At 39.3% G+C, this 21,314-nt stretch overlaps 1 protein-coding gene across 1 annotated transcript in view; it reads right to left on the bottom strand.

The window, feature by feature from the left end:
* Iqcm (IQ motif containing M) overlaps positions 1 to 7,844 on the bottom strand; it is a 424,110-nt gene extending 416,266 nt beyond the window's left edge. Inside the window, exon 1 of the mRNA XM_034522869.2 lies at positions 7,548 to 7,844. The gene's annotated coding sequence lies outside the window, so the exon portion shown is untranslated. The remainder of the gene's footprint in view (positions 1 to 7,547) is intronic.
* Positions 7,845 to 21,314: the final 13,470 nt, after the last annotated feature.

Here is a 21,314-nt window from a genome sequence, read left to right as displayed (position 1 = left end):
CCCATTTCCCCTCCCTAGAACCCCCTATCCTATACCCCCTCTATCTTTATGCTTTTATACCATTTTGATTACATGCCTGTATTAAGGTCAGTTCTAGGTTGAGGGTCTAGCAATACAATAGATTCGAATAGTCGAGGAACAAGCAATAAAATAAGCACAAATAGCCGAAGGAAAAGCAAGGCATTAAACCCAGTTACATGAACACTCCCATGATCACTGTTTCTATGGGCTTATCAGGATGACCGAAGTATCTGAGCCTACTTCCCTATCCTAGTCCAAGGTCATTTTCATGTCTGAAGCCTACTTCCTTGTTCTAGCCTAAAATCTAGATTCCTGTCTGAAATTACTTCTTTGTTCTGGCCTAATATTTAGATTCCTGCCTGACATTCCTTCTTTGTTGTAGCCTACGATTTAGACTCCTACCTGAAATTACTTCTTTGTTCTAGTCTAATGTCAGATTCCTGCATGAAGCCTACTTCCTTGTCCTTGGCCAATGTCATATTCCTGCCAAGCAGCCCATTTTCTTGTCCTTGGCCCATTCAGCTTCTTGCCAAACAGCCCCAAAGGCTCTCCCCCTTTTTTATTTCATTAACAAGACTGAGCCTGTGACCTGAGTTTTATCTCTGGAACACCCATGGTAGAAGCAGAGAACCAACTTCTGCAAGCTATCCTCTGACTTTGAGGTACATAAGAAAATGTAGCATAATGTATATATGATCTATAGTAAGTATAATATTTTTTTAGTTTAAAAACAGCTTGTAGGATATAGAAACTACTCAGTAGGAGATTTTTTGGAAAACATGAATAATGAAACAGATCTTCATCTGCAATACATATTTCTTTCTCTAGAAATCACAGTGAGTTCTAAATGCCCACTCTCTACCAACCCAGCCCTTTTTATGCCCAGCGTTGTCTTCCTGGACATTTGTCAATACTAAAATAGGCCTTTTCCACAATCAATGCTTCTACTCTTATTTTTAACACAGTTCTTTTGAATGAAGTTCTTAAGCAAGCTATTATAGTATGTCTACCTTGCAATGTTTATATTTGCAGTCTATTTATTCTATGCTATATACAGAAGTTTTACCTGTTAATTTCAAAAAAACAGCATAAAAAGAATGACCATGTTGCTGAGGATTGCAATCCTGAGCTGACAACGACCCCTTCCTCTCCAAAACAGGAAAATGAAATATGAACATTTGGAGAAACAAAAAAGTTCACACTTGGAAAGCAAAATTAAGGCAAAGAAATTAGTAAGGCTTTATATTTTTGCATAAAAGGAAAATTGCCTTTTATCACACTGCCTTTCTTAATTTTCTGAGAATCAAATTAGTACCTTACAAAAAAGAATGGAGCAAGCTGAGTGAATGGAATCACTACCAAAGCCAGTGTGAACAGCAGAATTTCTCCAAAGTCGCATTTGAAAAGAATTTGATATTTTAATGTGAAAATTCACAGAAATCCTTTGAGTTTAACTAAGCATCTCAAAATATTATGCCAAATACTTAACATTTATTTTTAAATCTTTTGAATAACACTTTAACTGTATACACGTCCAAAAACAATCCCAAAAGGGAAATTTTTCTCTAGCTTACAAACGGCCTGCTTTTCAAAGTCTGAGAGTTAATATGAACAAATGCTAGATTCTTATTTCTTCATGATATGAAACAAATTTTGTCCAATATCTCTATGAGAAGTGCTAAGTTGGCAACTTTTGAAAAAAGCTGCAAAGTGACAGGCATTATTGTCAGATCCCATTCTTTCATGTAAATTCTGGTTTCACATCAAAGCAATCATAATATTATTTTAGTCATCATCCGATTCACTGGCCACAATCTCTTCCTATTGCACGCAACAATCATATGTTTAATTAGATCTGGAAAAAGCAATAAGCATCCGACACTTCGGGGGGTAGCAATATAGACCTCCTCCTGTGTTAAATATATCCCAGTTCATGGTACGCTGACAATTCAAAGGCTAAACTAGAAAAGTCGGGACAACTTGACTTTGTTGGTTTCCCAGTTGCGCAGCTTGCAGTCTTCTGTTTCACGGAGGGAGCAGGACATCATAACAGGGACAGATTGTTCCATCAACAGAACGAAAACTGAAGCAGCAGCAGCTTTCTCCAAAACCGAGACTGTTTTGCAAATGTGCATGCTCCAGTTAGGGCTAAGGTTATTTCTTCAAATGCTAATAGAAGTTAATTTGGTCACCAGCTAAGTTGAATTTAGAAACTATCTTTTCTCTCTTGCCTGAAAGATGTGGTCATACTCCTACATTCTGTTCGCAACTGTTAGTTTCTGAACCAAGTATTTATTCTCTTGTATGAAATTTTCACTTGACATTGATCTATATGTTTGGCACAGTGTAATTTCACAGTCACACTTAGAAAGCGGCAGTGCCTCGATGTCCTTGTGCGTCAATTCTTCTCTCACGGGTCACTCTGTTTGTCTTTTGTTGTCAGGTTATCCCCACCACCACCATGTGTCACTTTGAAGAACAGTTTTGTGATCAAGAAACAAAAGTACTTGACACCATATATAGTTGTGGGAATAGATTCTTGTTGATGATTTCTATAAAGTCTGCTCAGTTTATACCCTTTTTGTTGTCCTTGGGATAAAAATTAAAGTCACTTGGTTTAGCATGCAAGGACTCCACCTTCTGCTAAGGCCTTCTTTCCCCACTGATGTCTGTCCTCCAAACTGACGAATTTCTTCCCACTGAACTCTCCAAGTTCTTTCTTGCCCATCCTCTTCCTTGTCTGAATGCTCTAGAAGTATTCCCATCCCTACCCAATACACACACACACACACACACACTCAAACACATACACATTGTTGTATGACACTTTCCCCTCAAATTGAAATATTCCCCCTAGGAAAGAAGCTCATATGACTCAGGAGGTAAATAAAAACTCCCATGTTTGGAAGAAGAAACACTTGGAAGATACTTGAGGGCCCCTCCCCAGAAGTATAGAAAAGAATGAACAACTCCAGGGAAAAGACTGACAGGAAACTATAGTTGATAGCCCAGATGGATGTCGTGAGATCATTAGTTTCATATTTTATGAGTTCTCTTTCTGGGGTGAACTGACATACGTGATTTTCTCTCTCTCTCTCTCTCTCTCTCTCTCTCCCTTTCTCTCTCTCTCTCTCTCTCTCTCTCTCTCTCTCTCTCTCACTATCTGTCTCTCTCTCTCTCTCTCTCTCTCTCTCTCTCTCTCTCTCTCTCTCTCTCTCTCTGTGTGTATGTGTGTGTGTATGTGTGTATGTATGTGTGTGTGTTGTATCTCCCAGAAAAACAAAGAGTACATAGAATTTATCAGTGCCTGATAGAATTATATTGCCATTAAAAATAGCCTTAAAGTTTCTTTTACTGAGACTTTTAAAAAGAACATACATTTTGAGGTTTGAATAGCATTATTTGTGTAAAATAAATTTAAGAAAGGGAGTAATAGAGTCTATTTTGTGTATATGCCAGACAGAAAACAGCCTCAAGAGAATGTCTCCTAGTAGAAAACAGATGCAGATTTAGAAAGGAGTCCATGCTAAAGATGTGTTAATCTCAGCAGTGGTGTAGCCAAAGGGGGACCAGATATTGATGTTTGTCAGTGAACTCTGTTACAGGACATTAGAAAGCTAAATACTTCTATCAGAATCAAGACAGTATGCTTCATTGAGAAAGTCTTGTAAACAAACGAACTAGCATAACAGAGGAACACACACCTAAAGTCCCACCTTCAGGGTACTGCAGCAAAAGCACTTGAACCCATGAGTTCAAGACTAACCTGGAAAATACAGCAATACCCTGTCTCATTGTGTGAATGTGTACACGTGTGTGCATGTGCATGCCTGTGTTCATGTATAAATATAGTCAATAAAATTAAGTGATGTGTTTACTGATTTTCTTAGTGCTATTGATCTATAGTACAATCTAGTCTTAGAAAAAGAAAGACTAGAAAGGATCACAAAACAAAACAGCAGCCCCAGAAACGCAGTTTTTAATCTGCCAGTGTCATCTAAGGAGGCTTTGAATTAAATTCATAACTTCATTCTTTGCTTTCTCTTACTTCCAACATACTAGACCTAACTGTGCTACTAAGTGAAAAGCTTCTTAATTCTTTGAATGCAGGCACAGGATTAACATTATTTTATAGCAAGAGGATTGCACCCAGCCAGTCTTAATCAAAGATGAGTCCCATGATGCCATCATACAAACACACTATATCCAAGACAGAAGGAACCTCATAAGAAGAGACCATTGATACTGCTAAATATTCTCCAGTCCCGGGACCGCTGGCTCCCTGCACTCACCAGCATTGTGTGCCACCACCTCCCACTAGTGAACCACCGAGTCCCGGGTACTAATGGTGCTGATGAGAAACCCTTGTGTAAATAATCTAAGTTTTCTTTATCTCTACCATTCTCTGGTTCTGTATTTTTAGGGTCACAAGAAATTATATTAACTTTAGTGAACTAATGATATGTGCAAAAACTGATTCCTTCAATTTAATCAGCATCTACATTAATGTTAACATAACCTATAAGAAAATTAAGTAAAATGATTTTTATAAATTCCAAAACAGAAATGTTATAATGCTCAAGCAAATTCATCATTCTGCATAATTATACCAGTTTCTGTATGATAATTCTGTAAACCCTTTAACCTAGTAACTGTCCCTCCTAGATATACAATTTATACAATGAGGCTAAATTTCTTTTATGATAAAGTTAAAACACAAACTCAAAAGAAAATACACCTGGTGGTTTCCAATTTTCTACTGATGCTCCCTTAAATTTTTCTTCATAATTAACACTGTAGATTTACCAGAAATTGGATCTGACAACCTTTTTAGTAAGAAAGTACCAAAGACTCATAAAACCCATCAGTTATGTCCCCAGAATTACATCTTTTGATCTAATCTGGTCTAGTTCTTTCAGCTGCACCTGCATACTTGAAATGAGAGGGGGGAGGGGAGAGAGAGAGAGAGAGAGAGAGAGAGAGAGAGAGAGAGAGAGAGAGAATACTCTTTGACCCAGAGAAGCCTTTATCCTCCACCCTCTCTCGTGATCTGCCTATCTCTGCATTTCCCACTAGTTTTGGAGAGTGCTTCCCAAAACACTTATGTTGTGAAATCTTGAATTTTTCTTGAGGATTATTCAGGGTCATTGGGCTTTTTATGTTCCTACTTTTAAATAGACATGGTATCAGAAACCATGATTTATGTAAGTATTGATGAGTACATACTTAGCATCACAGGAAAAATAAGTAATCATGATTTTCATTTAAATTTAAACATGTGGGAACTCAAAAACCTGAAGACTCAAAATGTAATTAAGGATAACAGAACTGGTAAGAGGTAACTTTCCAGGTGTTTCAGTAGGCAAAAAAAAAAAGTCAAAATAAAATAGTAGTGGCAAGTTTACAAACAGCCTAGTTCTGACTCTATTATTTAATAATGGAATCTCCAAAGCCCCAGATCTGCTTACATGCATAAAGTTTGCAAAGGATCTGGCACAGAGCATGTACCTTAACACATGCCAGCTATTACCAAGAAAAGTGATCCAGAAAATTAGATTCTAAAACAGGAATTGGTAAATGAGCACCAAGTCAGGGAGACCAACCCACTTGGTGGTGTTCCCAGGGAATCCGCCATATGCCTTTCATTGATACAATGTCTAGGATTGTCAATGATAGTATTATGGCCATAGTTTGTCCACAATTTGGCTCACATGATGGAGTCTTGATACTCAATGTGCAAAATATTGACAGATGTTGGATATGTACAAGGTGGAGCCCAGTCAGATAATTAGCTAACAATGCACACTCCCAGGACAAATAATGAAGTTCTTACAAGGCTCAGTTACTTAGTGATGAGAGAGTGGATTGTTTGGTCAAACAAAGCATGTCTTTAGTCACTCTAGTGATTTTTTTTAATTTCTCTACAATGTTATGACACAGCCAAGGGGATCTAAATCCAACACTAACATCATGCTATATGGATCAGTTTATGGTTACACTAACTAAATCTTTCTTCAAAAAGCATCCATCTCCAAACAAAGATAGAAGAGCAAAGTTGAATCCTTATGTCCAAAGATCATATGGCTGTAAAGCCTAAAAATTTAGTGTCTAGACCTTCACTGTTTCTAAAGACCTGATGCCTTGAGGGGTTGGGATGGCAGTAAGTAGCTGATACTCAGAAAACAAGTTCCTTCTGCATAAATATGAGTGCTTGTCTCTCTAAAAGGCATGAGGTGATCTGACAAAGAAAACAAATGACTAATCCTTCAAAGAGATGGGGAAAATAATTCTTCAAATACTGCACTCTTCTTATAGCTACCTATCAAGTGCATTATTATCAAATGTTGGAATCTTCTCAAACCACTGGAATAGAGGTTGTCTCTTCTGCAGATTTAAAAGAAAATCATTTCAAAACCATTGTTGGGCAACCACACTGAGTTGTAGCTAAAAGGGGAAACACTGGATAATGATTAGTTCAGTTAAGTCTTGGCTCTGCCATCAATAGCTGTGTGACCCTGACAGAACCCTTTCTCTGAACTTCAGTTTAGTAACCTATAAGACAGATCTGAGTAATAATATCTATATTGTGGGATAGTAAAGATCAGATGCCAAGAGCACTGATAATCTCTGGAAACTAACTATTGTGCACACTAGTGCTCACCAAACTGCACTGTTGTAAATGGGGGGGGGGGGGAACTCATTCACTTTCCTAAAGAGAAACTAAAGCACTCAAACTGGAATGTCATAATTAGCATAGGATCATTTTAGGATTATGCTATTTAAAACTTGTTTCTGGGGCTGGAGAGATGGCTCAGAGGTTAAGAGCATTGGCTGCTCTTCCTGAGGTCCTGAGTTCAATTCTCAGCAACCACATGGTGGCTCACAACCGTGTGTAATGGGATCTGATGCCCTCTTCTAGCCTGCAGGCATACATGCAGGCAGAATGCTATATACATAATAAATCTTTTTTTAAAAGATTTAAAAAATAAAACCCATTTCTGGTCACTAGACACTGATATTGGTCCCCTCAAATTTTAAAATTATATGAAGCAGTCTCATCCCTCATTTGACTGCTTTACTGCAAGGTTTTATTTCAGGGTTGCCTTCACAGTTTCCAATGCTTCCTCACTCCAGAGTTAGGCAAAAGCAGGCAAATATACAGAAACACTGGAAACACATGTTCAGTATCAGCAATGGTGAGTGTGAACCTGTGAGACTTCCTGGGCAGCAGCACAGAAGCAGCTATTTCAGCTTTAAGCCCCACCCCAAGTGTGCGGTTATAGTATGAGTACTTAGATCAATGTGAGGCCAACTCCCTACTTAGCACATATAAGAATGCACAGAATGAAAAACCTGAAAGAGCCAGACATTATTCTATTTTCTATCACGTTCAAATGCAGTCCAAACTTTTTATGGCATATTCTGTGTAAAATACTATTATCTGGGGAATGTAAATATGCATTTTTTTTTCTAATTTCTCTCTACCCTCACCCAAGAGAACCCAAACGCCTCAGGACCACGCTCACCTTAGCTTCAGGCTCAGAGTCACCTTCTGCGACTGGAGAACCTTTAAGCCTTTTTAGTGGTTGTGGAGTCACGCCAGCCCCGCCCTTGTTGTCTCCCTAGCTCCGCCCCCAGGGCATTCTCCCAATCACAATTGCCCTACCAGACCCCATTAGTGCCCCCTCTTCTCACTCCTCACAACACTGTGGATTCACTAGCCTAATTCTCTGTGGGGGCAGCAGGACCTTTGCTGCAGCACCCCCTGAGGGCCAGGACCTCCTGGCGCGGGTGAGCTGCCAGGGTTGGCCAGACTCCCTGGCAACCACCGGAAGCTTCCCTTGGATATGAACATTTCCCACTGTGACATTGAGGACCATCTGTTTTTGAACGTTCTCTGTTCTGCTCAGAGAACCAGAGGTTCTACTATGGTTGCATTCCATAGCCAAAATGTACAGAGAGGGAGCTCCCGTTTGGAGGGACCTTCTGTGGTTTGGGTTTTCACCAGGATCACTTTATTGTAGGATATAGAATGAAGGCTGACCAAAAAGTTCTACTGAGAAAGAAGAGAGGGGCTTTTTGTTTTGTTTTGAACTTTTAAAATAATATATTTTTATTATTTGAGAATTTCTTACATCTATAGAATATCTTGTACCCACCCTCCTCCTAACTCTTCACGGTGCTAGCCCCACCATCTCTTCACTCTCTTCCACGTCCGTGTCTTCCTTTTTTTATAAACCACTAAATACAATTTGCACTATCCATATGCTCACAGGAACATGTTATACAGACCTTGTTTATTTGTTGAGAATATTCCCAAGTAGTGAGTGAAAACGATGTTACAAAATTTAACTTTCATTCACAAGAATTGTAGCCAGAAACCTTTTCATGGTGCCAAAATTTTGGTTTACCACAAAATAGCATTTGCTCTTATTTTATAAGAACTAATTAAGAGTAAGGAGAATGAAGTTAGAGGTTATTATTGGTGAAGTAGCATTTCTAGGGTCCCTCTGTGACTTCACAAATCCCAGGTAGTTGGCTAGGTTTCTAGTACTGGGCATGATTTTCCTCTTGTTGATCAGGTCTTAAGTCTTCAGTGAGATGTTTGTTATGGCCAAGGTGTGCACTGCACCCATAGGGTAATCGTGCCATACTGGTCATAGCTGCACTTCATAAGCACTGAAGCTACAGAAGACTACTGGTGGCTTCCCTTATTTGGAAGTTTGTATAGCACCTTCTGGTATCATGAAAGCCAGTCCTCAGGGAGAAGGCATTCAGTTCAAATCTACCTTGGGTCTTCTGGATCCTGTGTCTAGAGTACAAGTGCTTTGTGTCTTCAGCAATACACCTTACCTTCCATATCCAGGAGCAGACAGCAAGGGCAATATCAATAGCCTATAATGTTTCGAAGTCTCTTGGACAACCTTGACCAACAACTCAGAAGAGACATCACTACCACCACCACCACCATCATCATCATCACCATAACTACCATCATCATCATTGAGTCTACTCTTTCAGAGTAGACTTGCCTGGTATGGAGCATGTTATATAGCTATATAGACCAGGTTAGCCTTGATCTCACAAAGATCTGCCTGCTTCTACCTCTCAAGTGTTAGAATTTAAAGCATGTCCTTCCCTACACACAACTGGCTATCTTTTTGCTTTCATTAATTTATCTATTCACTTTACATCCCAATCACAGCCCCTGCTTCCTCCCATCCTCCCAGCCCTACCCTTACAAATCCTTCCCCAGTTATCCCTTCGCCTTCCCAGAGAATGGAAGCTTCCTCACCTTGGGTACCACTCTGACCTGAGACATCAATCAAAGCAGGACTAACTAAGCACATTCTCTCCTACTGAGGCCCAAACAGGCAGTCCTGCTAGGAGAAGAAGATTCAATGGCAGGCAACAGAGTCAGAGACAGCCCCTGCTCCAGTTGTGAGGGGACCCACATGAAGACCAAGCTGCACATCTGCTACAAATATGTAGGGGCCCTAGGTTCAGTGCTTCCATGCTCTTTGGTTAGTGGTTCAGTCTCTGTGAGCCCTTATGGGTCCAGATTAGTTGATTCTGTAGGTCTTGTGGAATCCTTGACCCCTCTGGCTCCCTCAGTCCTAGAACACACTCTTCCATATGACTCCCTGAGTTCTGCCTGATGTTTTGTTATGGCTCTGCACATCTGTTGCATCAACTGCTGGATGAAGCCTATCAGGAGACAGTTATGCTAGGTTCCTGTCTGCAAGTATAGCAGAGTAACATGAATAAAATCAGGGTTTGGATCTCTCCTATAGGACAGATCTCAGGTTAGACCAGTAGTCATTCGCTGGCCATTGCCTCAGTCTCTGTTCCAGCTTTATCCATGTGCATCTTGTAGGCAGAGCAGATTTTGACTTGAAGGTCTTTTGGGTCCCCCTCTCTCCACGGAAAGTCCCTCAAAGCTATAGGAGGTAGCCACTTCAGTCTCCATATACCTCTTGACTAGAATCACCCCCACAGACCCCCTGAGCCTTCCCCATCGCAGGTCTCCAGCTAGTCCCAGAGATGCCCCCTCCACTGATTTCCATTCTTATTCCCGATTCTCTCCTGAATCCTTCTTGCCACACCTGATCCCATGCCATTCCCCTCCTTCACCCCCTCTCCCACCCAGTTCCCTCTCCATCCACCTCTAATGACTATTTTGTTTCCCATTATGAGTAAGATTCATGCATCCTCCCTTGGGCCCTCCTTATTACTTAGCTCAACTATGTTCATATCAGGTTTATTTGTAATATCCAAAAACTGGAAACAACCTAGATGTCCCTTAACCAAAGAATGGATAAAGAAAGTATGGAACAATGGAAAAGTATACAGCTATAAAAATCAATGACATGAAATTTTCAGACAGATGAAGGGAACTAGAAAAAGTAGTTTGGAGTGACGTAACTCAGACCCAGAAAGATACATACGGTATTTACTCACTTATAAGTGGACACTGCCATGACATACAGGATAACCATGCTACAATCCCCAGATACAAATAACTGGCTATCTCTAAACCCACAGATAAGTGTAGTTTTCATCCCTAATCGAGGCAACTTCTTGCAATGAAGACCATTACCAAACAAACACAACCAATCAAAATGGATATTTGTGGAGCCCAGTCCAAAGTGATAAACAACAACTACAACAAGTCCTACCCTAACATTCAGATTATTTTGGAAGAGAAGGCAAAATGATTGTAAGAGCCAAAGAAAGAGAGCTGTGTGAGAGACTTCATTTCCTAAAATTGTTTGGGAAGCTGTACCCATGATGCCTCATCAACATGGTTGCCTAAACAAGACTGGACAAGGAGAGCACCCATAGACTTGACAATGGTTAATCCTGAAATACATACAAGTAGTACATGAACTGAGCAGGTTATATTTATTATTTATAAATTTATGAATATACATACATATATGTAATAACAATTAAGAGGACAGAAATTTGAGAATGAGCAAAGGGTGTACAGTGAAGGACTGGAAAATAGAAGGGGAGAACAAATGATACAAATATAATCTCAAAAAATTAAATTATAATAAAATTTTCTTTTAAAAGGATAGTAAAAAGATGCTCTGATTTTCTTGCATCAAAGCATTGTTTTCAATTTTCCAAGCAGCCACTATTTATTACCCTACTAGATTTTAGAAATACCATGGGAGATTCCCTCTAGTCATCATTCAAGTCCACTGATCTGGCCTTTGTGGTTGCCCCCCTCCACAAAATGGGATTTAAACTGTAGTTAACATGAAGCTGAGAGCAAATTTATCCAATGAAGGTGTGCACTTGTTCAATTTCTGCTTATATATAAAGACTTGTGTTGATTTCTTGGTCCTTTTCTCCACTCTTACAGGAAACTGATGTCAGACCAGGCTAGTACATCTGGCCATAAAATACTGTTTCTCTGTACTGTTTGTTGCTCTGAGGCCTTTTTCCTTCTTTGGGCAGGACACTTCTTTATAGGCAAGCATAGTCATCTTGCTCCCAGGTTTTACCATATAACTGACTCTGTTTATTTAAAATTATGAAGGAACAATATTAATCATTTTATACATGATTATGCCTTGCATATAACTAGACTATGAAATGCTTTGTCATTTGTGCCAATAAATTTGAATTGCTAAATTAAAACAATTTTGTAATGTCAATACTAACTTAAAATTTTGTTATAGATTACTTTGTAGAGAACCATGAGGGTATAATAAGTATGTGAATATATTTACTTATTATCTATATCTCTGACTTATGTTCAGGTAAGTAGCCTAAAAGGTCCTATCCACTAAAAAGAAAATATGCTTTAAGGTCTAATTCATAGGACATAATGCAATAACTTTGAAGCTCTCACATTCCAAAATAATACATAACTGCTTAATTAGATAATTAATTAAATAGGTATACTTTACCACAAGATATTTTCCTGGCAAATACAAAGCAAAGTCGTATCTAATTCACATAGGATCTCATTCTTATCTCTGAATTGACCCAAATAATCACAACTGTGTTTTACTAAGTTGTTATACAGCTGTGTTGAAGGGGTTGTAAGTCTTCTCATGTCTTTAAATTTTCTTTTGAAACACTTGTTGGTTGATGCCAAACAGATCTTTATAATTTCACTTGAACATGATTCTTTTTCTATTTATTCCAATATTACTCCAGCTCACTAGTAGTGACTAATGCTTTGACCAAATAATTCAATTACATAATTTTCATTTTCTATGTGTACAAAAAATGTGGTGGAATTCATTTCACACTGCATGCAGTTATGAATCTATATTATAAGTATTTTTATAGAAAATAAACCAAGAAAACGTCCTAATGTAATCTTTCTTGCTATACCCTCTCTTTAAACACTGAGAAATTTTGTTCTGAATTCATAGCTTCGCATTCAGACCTTTGTTACACAGTCCAGGGAATAAAGGGTCCTCAAAGAGAGTGTGCTAGAATGAGAATGAAAAAAATGATCCAATCTTATTTTATTTCTAACATTTAAAATCAGAAACACACAATGAGACTGGAGGATTATTCAAGAGTAACAACAGTCTTAGGTTAAATGAGAAGAAGATGGAAGGAGGAATAGTATACCTGTTATATGGGACTCACATGTACATGTGCACATCCTATATGGATCAATACTTCCATCACTACTTAGGCATGGGATAGTTGTATTTATTGTGACACCCAAAGAATAGAGTCCCGTGTTATCCTTGGAAGCCAGCTGAAGGCCATTTGGACTTAGACAAAGAGTACCAAGATAGACCAAATGTTGGTCTAGAGTGAGGATGGTGTTCTAGACAGGTACCTATACAGACCCTACTTCTTTCTGATGCTGTCAGGGAGTCACAGACTGGAAGAGCTCAGGCAACCTGTTTTTAGGATAAAATTCGGTAAAACTTAATGGTTCTTGTCTATGAGCAATGTAGTGGTTGTAGGTGTATACTACTGGGAAGTATAAAAAAATACTACAAGTAATCAAAGCATCTTTAAGGCCATTTACTTTTAAAAAATGGATTTTAGTAATTTAATGTTCCAAAAAGTAATTAGTTGGAATGTTTCTTTTAAAATTTTACTTTTTTCTCGTTCTTTTTCTGCTACTACTTGCCATTCTAACTCAATGTGATCTATGTTCACTGACCATAAAGTCACCAAGAGAGAATGCACTCGTTATAGTGCCCATCACCAGAACTCCAAGCTCCATGTCAAGAGACTTAATACCTCCAATTTTTTAATATCATATTTATTCTAATAAATTCCAAAAAAGAAAAAAATGACACCCTCTTCAACTGTTTGATATTTTGTCAATTGGCTCTCCTGCATCTGAACAGCTATTTATTCCCAAATTTTAAAATGATAAGAATGAGTGTGTCTGCGTTGTTTAGTCTTATACATTTCTGAACCTATTCATCGATAAAGCCTTCCCAGAGATGAAAATATTGTTTTATTTAAATTTCTTTATTTAAATTCTTCATGTCCTTCGTAAAACAAAAATCTTGTGTAGATATAAAGAGATATAAGTGGGTATCATCTATGATTAATGAATTGAAGAGTCTACTATAAAGGTAGTAAGAAGTACAATTTACAGATCATAACAGGGACCAAGCATGCAAACATATGAGACTATAGGGGCCATTTTTCTTTGAACCACCACAGTATCCAAGGACAATCTTGTTGTTTAACAGCAGGGATATGTTCTGGGAAATACACTTTAGGCAATTTCTTCTTTGTGTAGACACAACTTAAGATGGTAATAATATCACAACGTAGTAGAATGTATGGGAGTATCATTCTGTATATGGTCAGTACTTATGAGATGCATAATTGTATTTCAGAATTGAAGAAGTAAACCTAATCTCTGGATGCAAAAGGACAGACAACACTTTTTATATCAGTGCTTCTGTTGCTACATTAGCTTTCAGGTATGTAAACATTAGAAGCTCTTCTCACAATGACCAGTATCATTGGTCTCAGTCTAATCCTTAAAAGAAAATGCTTAGCCCTTGGCCTTCCCTCCCTACCTTGTCACTGTGTCCTGAGCACCAAAATGAGCAGATAGCCCTGGCTTAACCACAGGCTGAGCCTGCCAGAACAGCAGATAGGCTGGTCTCAGACTTTCTTCACTCACTATTCCCCCAGACACAACTCTCAGGGTTACCACTAGCTCTGCAACAGAACCTAGCTGCACCCTCCCCTCCCCCTTCCATGCTTACTCACTTTACATTCTGCTCACTGCTCCATTCCCAGTTACCTCCTGCAACAACCCTTTCCCCATTCTGCTTTACTTCTCCTCTGAGTGGATGCCTCCCCTGGTTTCCCCCCACTCTGGGACCTCATTTCTCTGTGACAATAGATGCATCCTCTCCCACTGAGACCAGACAAGGCAGCCCAGTTGGAAGCCCACAGACAAGCAACAGTTTTTTGTATAGACCCCTCTCCAGTTGTTCAGGATCCACATGAAGACCAATCTGCACATCTGCTACATGCATGTAGGGAGCCCTAGGTAGAGTCTGCATATTTTTTTTTTTTTTTTTTTTGGTTGGTGGTTTAGTCTCTGAGAGCCTCAGGGGTCCAGGTTAGTTGATTCTGTTGGTCTTCCTGTGGAGTTCCTATCCTCTTCAGAGCCCACAATCCTTCCTCCTATTCTTCCATAACAGTCTCCAAGCTTTATCCACTGTTTGGCTGTAGATATCTGTGGGACCATGAAAGGATAGCGTGGTTCCTGGTCAAGCACAGACCTTGCTCCTGACATGAGGCCAAAGACCTCCATTGATCCACACCTTTCAGTCACGTAGAGCAATGCCCCTACAGCCCCTCCCAAAGAGAGGTTTGTGTCACCTAGCACAGGTAGAGGGCATGACTACAACAGGCCTCAGAGCCTCAAGAGATCTCCATATTAATGAGATACCTAAAGGCCAGAGGGCATAGCCAATTTAACATTCCTCTGCCAGACCTTCCTCCCTCCCTATTTAACTCAGGCCCACCCTGAGAAACGGGGGTGGGGGGGTGGGGAACTGGGGGGGGAGGGGAATTACAGCCACATCCACTTTCTGCCATGACAATAAACCTTTTAAAACCATGAACTTCCTCACATCTTTGGGGCCCTGCCATGGAGAACCATTGAGAAGGCCTTTGACTATCAAGCTGCTGCTTAATCTCCAACTAGAAGACTTCTCTACATTCCCTCCACGGAGGCTGCTAACTCAAGCAAGCTAGACGACCCAGCCAAGTGAGTGCCATAACCAAGAGTCTCTCACCCACCCTGTGGGTCATCCCTCTCAGCTGTAGGCTGGTCTAGCCCATATGCCCACTCCATCTCAGTTCTTCTGCGGCTTCCATTGGTGTCTGAGAACCCAAGGACAGAGACCATGAGTCTCCCAGTCAGCCACTTCAGCCTGGAGACCCCCAAACCAGGAGCTCTGCCCCCATGGAACTTCAGGCTGAGACCTCTCCATGCCCAGGCAGAGCCCTTTGGCTTCTCACAGCCCACCGTCCACCAGGAGCCACATGGAGTAAACTCAAATTCCTGTGCTTCTGCCTCCAAAAGCCATGACAGACACACAGGAACTACCACACAGCCCAACAGGACCCACACCCACGCATGAGCTGCAGCCCTGCAGATATCTGTGTATCTGTCAGCTGCTGGGTGGAGCCTCTGTAAGAATGCACAAACAGTGGATAGAGCAGAGACTTGGGGAATGGCTGACAAATAACCAACCCAGCTTGAGACCCATCCCATGGGCAAGCACCAATCCCTGACACTATTAATGATACTGTTATGTTTGCAGACATGAGTCTAGCTTGGCTGTTCCTTATTTTTAATTCAGTTATTTGGTTTATTAATGTATGTTTTTTTGAGTTTTTTATATATTTTAGATATGAGTCCTTGGTCAGATATAGTTTTGGGCCCCATTTTGACCCTGTTTTGAGCCTTGAGGACAAACCCAAGCCTAGCTCAAGTTTCTGCAGCCCTGTGGGAGAGCCTAAGCCTGGCTAGAGTTTTGAGGCCTGTCTCAGTCACTTCTGTATTGGAGTGACTCAGCAAGACCTGTTTATCCCTGCCTCTGCCCCATTGTTGCTAATGTAAAGCTTTGCCATTGGCCCTGTCAGTCACCCTATACACTCCCACCCTCCCCCACCTCCTAGGTCATCTCACCCCACCAAAAATCCCCCTCCCTATGCTCCGAGTTTATATAAGCAAGAGGCTGATGCAATAAAGTTGAGTTCCTGCTTCTACAAGACTCCCAGCCCAGTGTGTTTCCTTTGGGCCATTGACACTCACCATCCTGCTCAGCTCCAGCAGCAGGACCTGGCCTCCCTCCGCTCTCCTGGACCTGCCAGCAAGGAGCTGACAATGTAAAGTTGGTGAAGATCTTTTTCCTATTCTCTAAACAGACATTTGTCTTATTGATGGTGTCCTTACCCTTGAAAAAGCTTTTCAGTTTAGGGAGGCCTATTTATTAATTATTGATCTTAGTGCCTGAGCTATTTGGTATTCTGTTCAGAAAGTTGTCTCCTGTGCTAATGTGATCAGGGCAGTTTCTCACTTTCTCTCTTAGTATATTTAGTGTGTCTAGCTTTATTTTGGGGGTCTTTTATCCACTTGAACTTCAGTTTTGTGCACGGTGATAAATATGGATCTATTTGCATTCCTCTAAATGCAGACATCCAGTTAGACCAGCAACATTTGTTGAAGATAGTGTCTTTTTCCATTATATGGTTTTGGCTTCTTTGTGTCTATAGGGGTTATTTCTAGATTTTCAGTTGTATTCCATTGATCAATCTGTCTGGTTTTTATGCCAATACCAGTGTTTTTTTATTACTATTACTCTGTAGTACAGCTTGAAATCAGAAGTGACTATACTTTCAAAAGTTCTTGTATTATATGGACCTGATTTAGCTATCCTAGGTTTTCTTTTTTATTTCCATATGAAATTAAGAATTGTTCTTTCAAGATCTATAAAGAGTTGTGTTAGAATTTTGATGGGAACTAGATTGAATCTGTAGATTGCTTTTGGCAAGATGGCTGTTTTTATTGTGTTAATCCTACCCATCCATGAGTATGAGAGATATTTCCATCTTCTGATACCTTCCTCAATTTCTTTCTACAGACATGAAGTTCATGCCATACAGGTCTTTCAGTTGCATGGTTAGAGTTACACCAAAATATTTTATATTATTTGTGACTATTACAAAGGGTGTTGTTTCCCTAAATTCTTTCTCAACCCATTTATCATTTGTATAAATGAAAGCTACTGATATTTTGGAGTTCATTTTGTATCCAGCCATTTTGCTGAAGGAGTTATCAGTTGTAGGAGGTCTCTGATAGATTTTTTGAGGTCAGTTACGTAACTATCATATTGTCTATGAAAAGTGAGACTTTGACTTCTTCCTTTTCAATTTGTATCACCTTGATCTCTTTTAATTTTCTTATTGATCTATCTAGAACTTCAAGTACTATATTGGTTATATATGGAGAGAGTGAACAACTTTGTCTTATCTCTGATTTTAGTGGAATTGCTTTAAGTTTCTTTCCATTTAATTTGATGGTGGGTATAGGCTTGTTGTAAATTGCCTTTATTATGTTTAGGTATGGACCTTGTATCCCTGATCTCTCTAATACTTTTAACATGAAGAGGTTTTGAATTTTTGTCAAAGAATTTTTCAACATCTAATAAAATGATCATGTGATTTTTTTTCTTTCAGTTTGTTTATATGGTAACTTACATTGATGGATTTTTGTATATTAAACCGTCCTTGCATTCCTGGAATAAAACCTACTTGATCATGGTGGATGATGTTTTTGGTGTGTTCTTAAATTAGCTTTGTAAGTATTTTATTGAATATTTTTGCATCAATATTCATAAGGGAAATTGATCTGAAATTCCCTTTCTTTGTTGAGTCTTTGTGTGGTTTAGGTATCAGGGTGACTGTTCCTTTTGTTTTTATTTTGTGAACTAGTTGGAGGAGTATTTGTATTAGCTCTTCTTTGAAAGTTTGGTAGAAGTCTGTGCTAAAATTATCTGGCCCTTTATAAAGGTTGGGAGATTTTAATGACTGCTTCTATTTCCTTAGGAATTATGATAATATTTAAATAGTTTACCTGATCTTGGTTTAGCTTTGGTGCATAGTATCTATCAAAAAAATAATCTATTTCATTTATATTTCCAATTTCGTGGAGTATAGGCTTTTGAGGTAAGACCTAATGATTCCTTGGATTTCCACTATGTCTGTTGTTATCTGCCCCTTTGCATTTCTGATTTTGTTATTTGGATATTCTTTCTCTGCTTTTTATATAGTTTGGCTAAGTATTTGACTATCTTGGTGATTTTGTCAAAGAATCAGCTCTTGATTTTGTTGATTCTTTGGTTAGTTCTCCAATTTCTTTATGAAGGCTCTTAATGCTAAGAACTTTCCTTTTTGCACTGCTTTCATTGTGCACCATTATGACTATGTATGATGTACCTTCATTTTCATTAAAAATCTGTAATTTCTTTATTTCTTCCCTGACCCAGTGGTCACTTAGTAGAGAATTTTTCATTTTCCATGAGTTTGTAGGTTTTCTGTTGTCTCTGTTGTTGTTTAATTCCAGATTTAATGTAGGAAGCCACGGTTAGCGGTGATATATCTGCCATTCCAAGATGGCACGGACATCCTGTCCTCCCCACTAGTAAACAATTAACTGCGCAGGTGCAAAGGCAAAAAAGCACGCCAAAAGTCACTGGCCAATCCCGAGGCGTAATATTGGGTGATGAGTGAACAGCCAATCAGAAGTGAACACACACCACTCTAGGGCATAAATAGCAGTGCCATTCCCGAGGTTCAGCCCTTCCGAAGTCTTCACTTCTGCTGATACAAGATTATAGCCTCGCTGTGGTAACCACCCAAATTCTGCCTCTCGTGTCTCTCTTCCACGGGCAAAAGGGGACACGGGAGGTGCACGGAACAACTGGAGCTGAAACCCGAGAGTTTCAAGGCGACATGGAGGCCCCCAAGTTTTGGGGCGGGTTAAAAAACTACAGGAATGAGGTATGCCTTTGGAAGATATGTCTGGGGTGGAAGCTTTCATTGCATTGCTTTTGTTTTTAGCTTATTTGTGTTGTGAGAAAGAGATCCACCCTAGCATACCAGAACCAGAGTGTGTTAGCCGGCATCAGGCCAAGGAGCCTGGAAAGGAGAAACAGGCAAAAAGGCCTGGACAACAGAGGCAGGCCAAAGAGCCTGGTCATAGGAAAGAGTACTCAAGAGGAACAGGGGCCACTGCAGGGCCTATTAAGCTTAAGGACCCTTCACCGGTTAGTGGAGAGAGAGTGGAAGACAAAAGGACCCTCATTTATGGCAGAATCTTTGGGGAACCAGAGCAAGCAATGCCAGTGATAGAACATGATCTTTGAAAATGCCACAGCTGAAGGCGGTTTGGGAGACACCCTTACTAACGCAGGACTAGTGGCAGCTAATTTACAGATGGCTGCGGTCTTTCTCCAAGGTCAGGGATGAGATAGGCCCGCACCATGGCTGGGAAGGGGGGCTGTTTGTGCTTATTCCACAGGTGAAAACAACTCAATTTGGGTCCCTACACGGCTGGTTTAGATAGTGAAGAAGGAAGCCAGATTGCAAGATGACGACCCTGATTCTTCTGATACTGACGTTGGATTTGGCAATATGTATACCACTGTGGGACATAGTTAGATCTTGGCCTGTTCCCATGCCAGTACATTCAAATTTTACAGTGCTGCCTTTGTTTACAGCTATTGAGTGTTACTTGGTTGTCCTGGCCTCAGGCGCATCCGCCAACAGCCTGGGTCATAAATGCTACAAGTTTTCCATTAAATTTTACACTTTGTTTTGTGGCAGCAAAACTTTATAGCATAAAGGTAATCTACTTGGTGTTGATTTTAGAAGAAAATAGATTGCTTACATAGTTAAAGATTGGTTTTGTTTCTCAAAATTATGGTTATACCCTAATATTACAAAAGAGGCTTAAAACGTAGTTAAACTGTCAATATTCCATTGGCTACAGTTGGTAGTTCGAGAGTTTGAAAATTTTTAATTTGCCTATGTTTATAGAGAAAAGATACAACAGGTGTCTTTTAAGGTTTACAGTTTAAATTTAAGGTTTAAAGTTAAAGCCAAAATGCACAATTAGGCCTAGCCAAGCCTCAGAGAACAGGCCGGAGGGAGGTTAAGCACATTTACATTTGAATTAAGACAATGCAGACTGAGCTGCAGAAGCCCAGGTGCTAAGCATCCCTTTTGTTCTGGGTCTTCACCAACCTGGCCCTAGAAATGTGCTTACCAGAATTGTCTCTTGTCTTCATTGTTTCTTGTGAGAAGAGGGATAAATCTAAGACCCAAAGACTTTACAACAGTCTGTGGGCTAAAAGTTATGATTATGCTGCAGAAATTAAAATTATGCCTACTTCCCTCCATGAGTATAACTGTACCTGCTGATAAAATATGGTTCAAATTGTTTTAATTCCTTTATATTCAAAGTTGTTAAAAATGAGATGCCTCTAATGGATTGGATTCCTCTAATGTATGTAACAATTATTAGAGAATAAGGTCGGCTTTTATCCGATATTTTCATTGGACAAAAAAAGATTGGTTATTAAATTAATCCAAAATAAAGTTCAAATTTAAGGTTTATACAGCCTAACTTGCCTACTCCAGCTGCCATTTCAGCAAATGCTTATATAAAAGATGTTTTATACCTTCCCTTTGCATTTCTGGTAAAGGTGAGAGATTTGCAGTTAGTAAATTTATTCATAATTTTTAAGAGCCCATGAAGCCATATTTGTTAAAAATAATTGCTTCAGAAAATGGTTAATCATTTTACATTTTATATATATAAATATTGTTATTGCTTTAATACAAAAAATTAAGAGGTTAAATCTTTTAGTGTATATTATTCATTGTGTGATACTTTATTAGTGGATTTCTCTAAAGAAGTTTTCTACAAGCCATTGCTCCAATATAACGAGCTTTAAAAAATTTTTTGGACTACTTGTTGCTCCAGAAAGGATTCAAGGACAGTGTCTTTTCAATATTTGAGACAAGTTGGGGCTAGAGAGATGGCTCAGCCATTAAAGGCTAGACTTAATTTAAATTATAAAAGCTGAATTCCCAGCAACCACATGGTGGCTCACAACCACTTGTGGTGGGGATCTAACACCATCTTCTAACTTGTGAGTGTACATACAAAAAGAAAATGGTTTACTTTTAATCTTGATTTGCTCTTAGTGATTTTTAAAAGTTGCTAAGAGATAGATATTAATTGGCTA

The sequence above is a fragment of the Arvicanthis niloticus genome, chromosome 18, assembly GCF_011762505.2.
Source record: "Arvicanthis niloticus isolate mArvNil1 chromosome 18, mArvNil1.pat.X, whole genome shotgun sequence".
Taxonomy (NCBI): Eukaryota; Metazoa; Chordata; class Mammalia; order Rodentia; family Muridae; genus Arvicanthis; species Arvicanthis niloticus.
The sequence above is the reverse complement of the archived record's forward strand: the minus strand, read 5'-3'. Positions and strand labels throughout refer to the sequence as shown.